The following is a 10,095-nucleotide window of genomic DNA, read 5'->3' as shown; positions in this document are numbered from 1 at the left end:
GTTTCATCAATGTCCAGATTTCATTCCGCCACCACCTTATTTGTAACCACCAACACTCGGATCACCCTCCAATTACCAATAACAACTAGTAAACTACCTATCTCCTCCATGTTTCTCCTCTCTCTCTCTCTCTCTCTCTCTCTCTCTCTCTCTCTCTCTCTCTATATATATATATATATATATATATATATATATATATATATATATATATATATATATATATATATATATATATATATATATATATATATATAGGGTTATGTTCAAATAAGAACACTATTTAATGTGAGAACATTACTTTATGTTACTATTCTACTATGAATTTAATATGTATAATATTGTAGTAATTATAATATGAATATATTCAATTTTATATTGCTATTCTACTATAAAATTTATATATATATATATATATATATATATATATATATATATATATATATATATATATATATATATATATATATGTAATAATTTAGTAAATTCTAATGTAAATGTTAAATATATGATTGTTCATATATTCGGTGATGAATAATATCATAAAGTTGTACATACAAAATTTTAATGTGAATATTAATATGTGATTATCCGTATATTTGTTGATGAATAATGTCATATCGTTAAATATACAAAATTCATAGTAGAATAGTAACATAAAGTAGTGTTCTCACATTCTTACATTAAATAGTGTTCTCATTTGAACTTAACCCTATATATATATATATATATATATATATATAGAGAGAGAGAGAGAGAGAGAGAGAGAGTTAGGTTCAAATGTTTCTAGCAACTATTGTGTGCCTAAATGCACCAATGAGAATTCAAGAAACAATAAATAATTAAACAAATTATTAAAGGATATTTTGGACCTTTTGTACTTTTAATTAAGGAAATCATTTAATTGAAATCTTGAAATTAAGGAAATAAAGTAAATATATTTTACCTAGTCATGTGTGTGGTCGAACACGTTCATCATCGGCATCAACACCATCAGCATCACCGCTGCCCACTTCCTCTCTTCGCCGACCTCCATCTTTTAATTTCTTCAATTCTTAACAATTCCAAACACTCACTCACTAAATTCATGTATTCTTCCATCAGCAAATTCCAACCAAATACTCAGAAACCTCCAAAATCCTCAAACCCTTTTCACTCCAAAAAAACCACTGCAATCAAGACACGTCAACAGGTCTGAAACCCAAATCGGTTTCATTAAATCCGATCAAGAATCGTCAATAGGTCTGAAACCCAAATCGGCAATACCAGGTCTTCTATCGTCGATTGATTTCGAACATATTTTGATTTCTCAACGATCCAGTTTCTTGCAATAAAATTGATTTGGTAAGTTTCTTTCGACATCTATGATCGACAAAATCAAATTGATTTTATCAGTCGTCAAGACTTTATCTCGATTTTAATTCAAGATCAAGATTGTGTTCATCATCTTATTAATTCGATTTTTTTCAATGTTCTATTTTTGTTTTTTCAATTGAAGAAATATTCTGATACAACTTGCACTTCACGGTTATGAGTTGGAGTTTGTTTCGAAAAAGTCAAAAATTGGTGTTCCTATTTGTCGATTTTGAAGAACAGATAGGTATAAGATGTCGATTTGTTGTCGAAGTTTGATGTGAATTGAAAATCGATTGAAGAAGGTATCATTAATCATAGACAAATGAAAAGTCAATGTAGAAAGTCAATGAAGTTTGATGTGAATAAGACAATGTATTTTTCATAGCCTATTCTTCTCTGATACATTTTCCTCTTATTGTGATTCTCTGTGAAGTTAGAATATACACCATTGTTTTTATTCTAACCCTGCATCCATTTTTATCATAATGTGGTTTCTTGTGCCATGTTTATTCTTCAGATACTAAGTTTTTTATTGGTAGGAGATTCAGTGATGACATGGTTCACGCTGACAAGAGTTTGTATCCTTTCAAGATCACTGAAGAACTCAATGCTTTGTTCATTGGGTATATTCTTGATAATACAAATTCTTTAAGAATATTCAAAACCATTCTACAAGAATAGTTTATTTTGTAAGAATATTATAGTTGTATTCTGATAGAATTGTAGTTAATTAGTTATATGTCTAATGTTTAGTTGTTACAACTGTATCACTACAAAATATTTGGCAATGAATTTGTGATAGAAACGGCTTGAAGAATGACTTGAAGACCTGATGGGAAAGGCTCCTTGTATAAAATAATTCTCATGCAATACAATTCTGATAGAATGTCAATCACATAAAATGTCAATCTCATAGAATGCTAGCATATTTTGAAGTGACTTAGAGGTCAAACATACACAAGACATCTAGAAACGAAACAAGAAAGTGAATGAGGATTCTTTCAAGAATGTCGAATTTTTTTTGCAAGAGATTTCAAGAATGAATGAAGTTTATGTTCATAGTTGTATTCTTTAAGAATGAATGTAATTACTTATTCTAAACTGTTAAACATCTCGATTTTTCCTTTTTTAAATTTCTCTCAATTGACTAAAAATGCCCTTATGCTGAAATTTGTGTGATTATATGGTACATGTTACCCTATTGTACTATCATAGACCCTCAGATCATGACATTTGATTATATTCCATCCGATGGTCTAGATCTGTGAATTTTGGCACACAATAGTTACTAGAAACAAAATAACCTAACTATATATATATATATATATATATATATATATATATATATATATATATATATATATATCCAAATGGTATCGGTGCCAAGAAAAGTTTTTGGGGTGGTTATGTATGATATATTTATTTCAAATTTATTTAATTTTGGTTTGATATTATCTAAGAAATTTATAAGTTTTAATAAATATGATTTAGAAATAGGACCAATGATTGGTTGGATTAACGTAAAACGTGCGGATGAGAACGTAAGTCATGGTGCCAGACCACAATCATTGTCGGGACGATTGCCCTCTGTTCATCATTATTAAAACAAATAAGTTTTAAAGCGAAATTAATTAAATATGAGTAAATTTTCAAGCATATTATCCAAAAAATATATTTCTGGTAAAAATATTAACAATGAACAAGATTCTGATGATAGTTAAATAAATTCTATTGAAGAAACCTTTAATAACATAGAACAAAGTTTGAATAATTAAACAATACCTAAAACTAATGTTAATACCATGTATAGAATATGAACTATTGATTATTGTCAAGGTTACTCTATTAAAATGACAGAACAAACTTTGTCTATTGGTCAAAACCAACAAAATTTACATTTGTTATCATCACGATCTATTCTAGAGCATAGAACAAAATATAAATTTTTCCATGTCGTTTTAGTCCAAATTGCTATCAAACATCTATTTAGACTCAGTAAGATGCTCCGGTTCTCCTTATTTTAAGAGATAAGAGACATAAAGATTTCAAAATTCTATTTTAGCTATGGTTGAAACAAATATTGCTAACGGACCCATTTATTTCAATTGTTATCCAAATTTTTCTGTAGGCTTATTTGATAAAAATATTTTAGACACTTTAGTGTTAACTGTAGAAACAAAAAATTAAGAATTCAAAGATGATACAAAACCTTTCGCAATAATTTATCGCGTTTGTTACAAAACCATGACCACTACACTTGAACCTAAAACTCATTTATCAAGTCCAAAAAATGAAAACCGTTATTTTTGAAGCAAACACTAACCATGGCAAAGTCCACACACCAAAAAGATTAAAATAGTCTTATATAACTCAATCATGTAATTGGATATTACAAAATGTTATCGATCCAAAACCTTTAGTTTTTTTAAAACAAATCTCAAATATTATTGAACATAGTGATGGTTCAGTAGATATAATTTTTTCTTCGATAAATATATCATCATCCAGATTTTCAACTTCTTTTATCCCAGAAACAGGCTCTTCAAAATCTTCATTTTCAAAGTCAAGATCTTAATTTAAAACTAAAAATTGTTGACTATACTAATTATATTCCCAAACCTTTCTATCAAGATGATCAAAATAGTAAAAACAGTCTTCCTAGTCCTACTAAATCAGATTTTATTGATGAACTTCAAAATTTTAAACAACAAATATGAGTTCTGAAGTACAAATTAATTGTTAAAAAGATAGTAGGCTTTGCACGAATATGTTAAAAAGACATTGGAAAATAAATTCTAATATATGCAAAACCATTCAACATTTAGAAGAAACTAGAACTCATGAAAATTATAATTTATACAAAATACCTTGATATACTAATAAGTATAATAAACAAATAGAAAAAATTTCTCGACTAATGGTAGGAATCAAAATAATACAAGAAATCACGAAGTCATAATTTAGAGTCAATAAAACATATTTCCTTAATCTTAACAAGAACAACATGTTAAAATAAATTTCTCAAGATTGTAGTATCAAATTGATTTTGATTACTTAAAAGATATTGAATATTATAAAGAATACAATAATAAAAAACAAGTTTGGCATGAAGAAAATTATTCATACTATTTAAGATTTCTCCATTTAGGTCTTTAGGAAGATTATGTTTTATCAAATAAAATTCATTCTCCTTTTTTTCAATGGTTTGAATTAATTTATGACCCTAAACATAAAATAAATTACCCATTTAAAAATGATTCTATCACTCCTATTTTACAGAGAAAATATAAAGATATTACTTATAATAAAGAAATTGTTGTTAATTTTCCACCAAAAAGAGAAATTATTACTGATGATATTTTTATTGCAACTCCTTTATTTCAAGCCCCAAAACAATTAACTACCGAAAAAGGTCTTTAAAAATTTATTTACCAAAATAATTATTCAAAAAAAACTTTATCTAGTATTACTGAGCATTTAGTTAAAATTAAAGAAAAAATTTTCAAAGATAAAAATGTTAATAAGCAAGATATAGCAAGCACTAGTAATATAAGTTTAATTCCTTGTGAAGTTGATGGCAATTTTAATCTAGGAAATACGGATTTAATTAACGAATTAGAAAAAAAGACTTTCAAAACTTCATATCTCAAACACTAACAATATTAATACTCTTACAAAGGATGAATCTGAAAATAGTGATATTAATAGTGAAACAAATTTTGAAACTCTTACCCAACAATTTATTAATAACAATGATGATATTAATCAACTCACTAATGGTTTTTCAAATCTTAATAAAATTCATCAATCAAAACGAAACACTTTCGGAAAGAATTCAAAGCCAACAATAAGAAATTATTGGAATAGACACTCTCTTCCTGATGTTCAACTTGAAGAACGAACTTTTCAGTTTGATCATTCTCAATACGATGGTAATTTTGTTTATGAATTGAATATTGACGGTCATTCTAAACATCAAATTATTGTACAAGAAATAACTAAGACAACTAATGCTTATAAAGCTCATAATAATACTCAACTTCAAATTGTTAATATTATTACTTCTGGTTTTACTAGCCGTCTTAAAGGCTAGTGGGATTTCTACATTTCACAAGAAGAAAAAGATTATATTTTATCTGCTAAGAAAACCATTATAAAACAAGAAAATAATCAACAAATACAAACATTTGAAGATGATAGAGTTAACACTTTAATTTTTGCTATGATCAAAAACTTTGTAGGAGATCCTACTACTTTTCAAGAAAAAACTTAAGAAATTCTAATGAAATTACATTGCAAAAAACTTACTGATTTTAGATGGTATAACGATAATTATCCTGTTAAAGTTTTTTCGACACCTGATTGTAAAGCGTCTTATTGGAAGGAACGTTTTATTGTTGGTCTTCCAAAACTCTTTGCAGAAAGAGTTACACAAAAATTAAGAGAAAATTTTAATAATACCATTCTTTATCGAAATTTAACTTACGGAGATTTAATAAACTACATTAATAAAGAGGATTAGCAGTTTGTGCTGATCTTAGGTTTAAAGAAAAACTCAAAAAAAGATAAAATTAACAATAAAAATGAATTAGGAAATTTTTCCCAACAATATGGTTATCAGCCCTTAAACGGTCCGTATAGTTCAAAATCTAAAGTATATAAGAAAAGATCTTCAAAATATTTCAAGAAAAGGAAATATAATATTCCAGAAATTATAGAAAAGGCAAAGATTACGCTTCAAAATCTAAAAAACCTTATAAACTAGTTTATAAAAAATCTAAAAAATCAAAAGATATTATTATTTGTCATAAGTATGGGCGTAATGGTCATACAGCTAATGGTTGGTATGCTAAAACAAAAATAAATGAGTTAAATGTTTCTTAAGATTGAAAGAACAAATAAGAAAAATTATTTTAAATACTGGTTCAGATTCCGATGAAAGTATATTTCTGATTTTCAAACAATTGATTTAAATATTCTCGAACATATTACTTCGAGTTCATAAGATTCTGATACATGCAGATGTATTGATAATTGTCATTGTAATAATTTAATCAATGTTATTACTAGTAGTTCTATTTTCGTTGCTTCATAAGATGATAAAGATCTTTTAAACTCTCAAGATTTTATAAAAGATAAAAATACTAAAGAATTATTAATAAAGCAGATTCTTAATAAAACTAATAACATAACTTCAAGAAGGATTAAAAATAGTAAAACAAGAAATAAAAGAAATAAAAAATAAACTTTTAAATTTAGAAAAAGAAAAACCTTCTACTTTTAAAAACATAAATATAGAAATTAATAACGAAGAAGAAAATAAAATTGAAAAGGTAACTATTGGTAAAATTATAAATAATCAAGTTTTTCAAAAATGAAACATCCAAATTACTTTAGTCAAAAATAATTTTAAAATCAATCTAACTATTTTACTTGACAGTGGTGCTAATATCAATTGTGTTCAAGAAGGAATTTTTCTTACACAATTCTATCAAAAAACTGCATCTAGACTTACCAATGTCGGAGGTACAAAATTAATTTTAAATTATAAAGTTTTTGATGTTCATATTTGTAATGATATTACTGTTATAAAACTCACCTAATTTTACTAAAAGATCTCTCTTCTACTTTAATTTTAGGAACACCTTTTATTACAAAATTATATCCATTTATGGTTCATGATGATGATATAAGAACCAATGTTTTTGAAAAAGAAATTATTTTTAAATTCTTTATATTCAACTATTAATGTCCTTAATTATAAAACACAACAAGCCAAATATCTTATTAACGAAATAAATGATATTTGAATAATTAATCAATTAAATAATAATAATAATAATAATAATATGAAAAAATAAAATAACAGCGTTAAAACTGAAATTTGAAAAAAAAAATGTTTGTTCTAATATTCCTAATGCCTTTTGTAATAGAAAACAACATATTATAAAATTACCATATAATTTTTTTGTAATGAAAAGGATATTTCTTCAAAATCCAGAGTCATTCATATGAATAATGAACTAGAAATTAATTGTAAAATCTAAATTCAAGATTTATTAGATAAAAAACTCATAAGACCTTCTAAATCACCCGGTCATGTTCAACATTTTATGTTATGAATGCCGCAAAATTAAAAAGAGGATCACTAAGATTAGTTATTAATTATAAACCTTTAAACAAAGTTTTAAAATGGATTCTTTATCCTATTCCTAATAAACGAAATTTGCTAAAATGGCTTTATGATTCAAAAATATTTTCAAATTTTGATATGAAATCTGGATTTTGGCAAATACAACTTCATGAGAACGATAAGTACAAAACAAGTTTTAGTGTTCCCTTCGGACATTTTGAATGGAATGTAATGTCTTTTGGATTAAAAAATGCCGCTTCTGAATTCCAAAATATTATGAATCATATCATAATTCCTATAAGTAGTTTTGTTATTGCTTATATGGATGATATCCAAATTTTTTTCAAAATCCATTGATCAACATTTCAAACATTTAAATCATTTCATGCTTTAATTTATCAAAATAGTTTAATTGTATCTGCAGCAAAAATGCATTTATTTAAAGATGAAATTCGTTTTTTTAGGACATGATATTGTCAAAACACTATTAGACCTATTATAAGAATCTTGCAATTTTCTACTAAATTTCCAAATGAAATTAAAGATAAAAAACAACATCAAATATTTTTAGGATACCTAAATTATATCCATGATTTTTTCAAAGATTTAAGGATTATATGTAAACCGCTTTATAGTAGATTAAAAAATAATCCTGAACCATGGACTCAAAAGCATACATATATAATTAAATATATAAAAAAAATTTCCTACTTTTCCATGTTTAAATCTACTTCATCCCAATGTCAATACCATAGTTAAAACCGATGCTAGTGATATTGGATTCGGAGGAATTTTAAAACAAAATTTTGTTAACTCAAAAGAGGAACAATTGGTTCGATATTACTCTGGTGCATGCAATGATACACAAAAAATTATTCAATTGTCAAAAAAGAAATTTTAAGCATTGTTTTATGTATCAAAAAATTTGAAGATGATTTATTTATGAAAAGTTTTTTTATTAAGAATAGATTGTCAATATGCAAAAAAAAAATATATTGGAAAAAGATGTTAAAAATATTATTTCTAAACAAATTTTGCTCGATGGCAAGCCCTCTTAGGTAACTTTCATTTCGAAATAGAATTTATAAAAAGAGAAAACAATTCACTTCCTGACTTTATTTCTCGAGAAGTCTTACAGGGAAAATGCATTCGTCCTCCTCCTCCAAACATAATGACAACAAGTATGTCTCTCAAAATCTTGTTCCATTTCCAAGTCAAAATCATTTTTCTCCTTTATCTCTGATTTGTAAGAATTCACAACTCTATTCTAATATCCTTCGGTCAAAACTTGTTACTCCAAATATTTCTTCTACCAACACAGTAACCCCTTTTGTGAAACCTACCACTCCCCAAGCTCAAAAATTTGTTACTCCTAACCCTTCTACTAAAACACCTTATGTTCTAAATCCAAATTTCATAAGAGTCCAAATTCTTGAAGATTTTCAAATCTATAAGTTACATCAATGTTTTCATATTCTCACAAATCATTTCTTTGGTCAAGGGAAAATCTTTTATGTTGATTCATATAAAACTCGAGAATGTTATCAAGCTATTTTGCAAGAATCTGGTTCAATCAATTTTGTTCATCGTTCTAATTCAAAAGAAGGAAACATTGATTTTAGCAAAGCTCATATTATCAAATCATTTCTCTAGTTGGGCTCCAAATCTTCACACTGAAAAACCTCTTATAAGTTATCCTGCTTATGCCATATTTTCCTATTATGATTATCAAGATGCGTGGACTAAGGCATTCTTTATTCGGGATTATTCACATTTATGTCTCACACTAGCACTTTTGGATATTGGCTCCCTTTCTTGGAAGACTACCCTTCGAGTGACATACACTTTGTTCTCAAAAGGTTGTTAAACAACTATCCAAAATGCTTGATGGGTTCTCCAATAAGACGACAAATCTCTATTCTAAGTTCTAGATTGTCGAGTGCCTCACGATGAGCGTAAGCCTCATAATTGTAGATTTCCATATATGCAAGCAAGGAGTGAATCCCACTTCATATCTCATAGAGTGTTTCATGAAATTTATCAGTTGGTACAAGACCAAAGGACTTCTAGTAACACTATTCATGGTGCATTCCATAGTGCGACTCATATAGTACAAAATCAAGGAATGGCTTGTTTCTCTATCCAACTAACACTCCTAGTGGAAGTGCTCTGGGTTGAGATAGCTCGTGAGACTCTTTCATAATTACTTGGATCATTGATAAAGTTTTGGACTAGGGGGCTCACCATGAGCGTCTCATCCTAATTGCCCAGTTGATTCTAAGTTTCGCTTTGTGATAGCTCTACACACCAGAAAGGTTCAAGACTCATGTTCAATCGAATTTGGTATTACCATTATCGTGGTTAATCTGAAAGGTCCATTAGTGAAAACTAATTCCAACAAATATTCTCATCACCTAGTGATGAATTCATCATCAATCTTGATAAACAAGATTTCTATTTATCGTAAGACTCGAGTTCAAATGATATCCAAAATCTGATCCAACTGGATACTTGGTAATGTGCTTCTTATTTATGTATCCAAGACTATGATTCCATAAATACATGTCACCCAAACCTTTTGGATGTATTTGAATCAGTATGTATTACGG

This window comes from Lactuca serriola, chromosome 2 (genome assembly GCF_051521515.1).
Source record: "Lactuca serriola cultivar US96UC23 chromosome 2, Lser_US96UC23_V15, whole genome shotgun sequence".
Lineage (NCBI taxonomy): Eukaryota > Viridiplantae > Streptophyta > Magnoliopsida > Asterales > Asteraceae > Lactuca > Lactuca serriola.
Note: the sequence above shows the minus strand (reverse complement) of the source record.